We start from the raw sequence: 2,500 nt of genomic DNA on the forward strand, positions 1-2,500 counted from the left end.
CACAGGTGTTGATGGTGGAGGCTTTCACCTCGTCCAGCGACTATTTGATTGAGCTGATGCAGTGGGCTATGTTGAACTCCTTCCAACACTGCCTGACAGGGAACTCTGGATCCATCACATCCAAAATGCAGCGAAAGGTACGACAGGTATCATATTGTTACAGTTTTGGAAACTTACGCCAGGGGCACAGCATACATGGACACACAGGTGACCTGAGAATGTAAATTCATTCATCTTTTTGTAGATAGTCCTTGTCTCCTTGTTGAAGGGTTGTTCGGGTGGCACACATTGGTTAGTTTGTATTTCCCCGATGTTATGCCGACCTCCCCCCCCCCCTCCACTCTGATACTTTTAATCTTTCCTCCTTTGCTTTTTCAATCCTATTCACCAAACATCTTTTCTACAATCCCTCCTTCACCCCATTGGTCTTACCTTCAACTCCCTGGCTGTTCGGTCATCCCTCGGTCTGGCGGAATCCCTCTCCGTTTGTGCTCCCTTTTTACATGCATGTCCATGACACAAAGTAGGACATTTCGTGTCCATGGCCTGCAGGATGGCGCTTCTCACATGTGAAACAGTATGTACATTGCAAAGGGCGTTTTGCGTGCACGGAGGGGCCGAGGGCTCTCGTCATGGCCTCAGGTTGCATGAATGGAGGGGCAGGGGCTGGATTGAGCATTCCCTCAGAATGATGTGGTATTTTCCACAGGCCGCATCGTGGAGCCACCCCCATCAGATGAGCATCAATAAGGGGGAAAAAATGGAACAGAAATAAAGCTCACAAGAAGAAGTTGTGTTTTCATATCACGTTTCACCTGTCCAGGCTGATATTCCTGTATAGACGTTGGGTGTCTGTTAAACAAACTATTTTCTACATTAGAAGCTTCTGTCAAAGCTTGTCCTGAGGGGAGAAGAAGCAATAGGAAGAATAAGAGGCCAGAAGTGCAGGAAAGGAGCCTTGGAGATGACGAGAAAGAAAGCTGGTCCTAAGAGGAGAAAAAGATGAGAGATCCTGTGAGGGAAAAGGAGGCTCGCACAATCAGAGTGAGAGGAAGAGAAAGAGGAGCAGGAGCTCAAAGTTTGGATTTGCTTGCGTATCTGGGACAACACAGAGGACTCGCCTGCTGGGTCTGGGCAACTCAGGGACGCAGCTACGTGTCCCATCCCGCGGCATCGCCACTGCCCATAATATGTCCATCCTTTCCTCCGCATTCTCTTGTGTATTTGGGCTTGTGCAGCCTGTCGGGCTGTGTGAGGCAAAGGAGAAAAGAAAAGACCCTGCATTTCTTTTCTCCATACTTTTCTTTTCTTTAATTTTCAAGTTCTTCTTGTTTTATTCTTCGCCCCTGATTTGAATGATGGCCCCGTGTCTTTTGTGTAAATAAGATTGAATAAGAATGAATACGTGAATGGTTAAATCTGCTCTAATTTGCCGTTTGCTTTCTTGCTTATAAATACTTGCTTTTAAATGATTGCTTGCTTGTGTGTGTGTGTGTGTGTGTGTGTGTGTGTGTGTGTGTGTGTGTGTGTGTGTGTGTGTGTGTGTGTAATAAATAATTGTTTGTTGTTATTTCCAATCTCTCGGTGGGCGTTTCCTTTACTCGTCCGACAGTGCACAAGTATAGTTAGACAAGAAGTTGTACCCCACCTGATTTGATTATTAGCCGGTGTGTGCTTGGCAACTCCGCTCGGGTGCACCTGATACGGTAAGTCAATCTGGATCTCTCCATCTTTTCATTCATCTTAGGCTGTTTAAAACCTAAGGCTGTTAATATTTCACATTACCAACAAAAGAGAGATAAGTCGAAGAGAGAAACATTAGACAACCCAAAAGCAAGTATGCACCGAGGGCATGAAATTTGCTTGATGCGGTCAATCCACCGGAAACGGTAACATGCGAAGTAGTATTACCCTGCCAGGACTGGCGGTACCAATTGGCGATCACAGTTGCTTAACAACCCACCAACACATGGAGTTATCCATATTCCTTTTGTCCATTAGCTTGGACACATCACTCTCACCATAAAATTGTAATTCCTGATCCTTTTGTTTCTTTAGACTGTAGACCGTCAATGTACCAATGCCATACTCCTCACTCAGGCATTTCACTGAAACACCCATGTCATGTTTCCATAACAACTGCACTTTTTGCTTGATTCTGAGCAATAAATGCTTCCTTTTCAAAGCACTACTAGTTTGTCCGGATGATGAAAGCCTTTTAGACATGATTGTGATCCAGGGGGTATTGCACATTACCAACAAATTATGCACACAAAACTATAGTGCACAAGGTGGTGGTACTGAATCAAATGTACACACCTCCTTCACAGGTTTGTTTCTAGTGATTGCGCAATGTCACTTCCGTGGTGATATGTTTTTCCTGCGGATTAACTTTTCAATGTTACGACCAACTTTTCAGAAGGCATGCGAATAATTAACTTTTCAGAATGAAAGGGTTAAAAAAAAATTAAATTCTGCCGGTTTTCAGGTCTTTCCAGTT

The sequence above is a fragment of the Eptatretus burgeri genome, chromosome 16 (assembly GCF_056783735.1).
Source record: "Eptatretus burgeri isolate ZD-2024b chromosome 16, Ebu_testis_v1, whole genome shotgun sequence".
In the NCBI taxonomy this organism is placed as follows: Eukaryota; Metazoa; Chordata; class Myxini; order Myxiniformes; family Myxinidae; genus Eptatretus; species Eptatretus burgeri.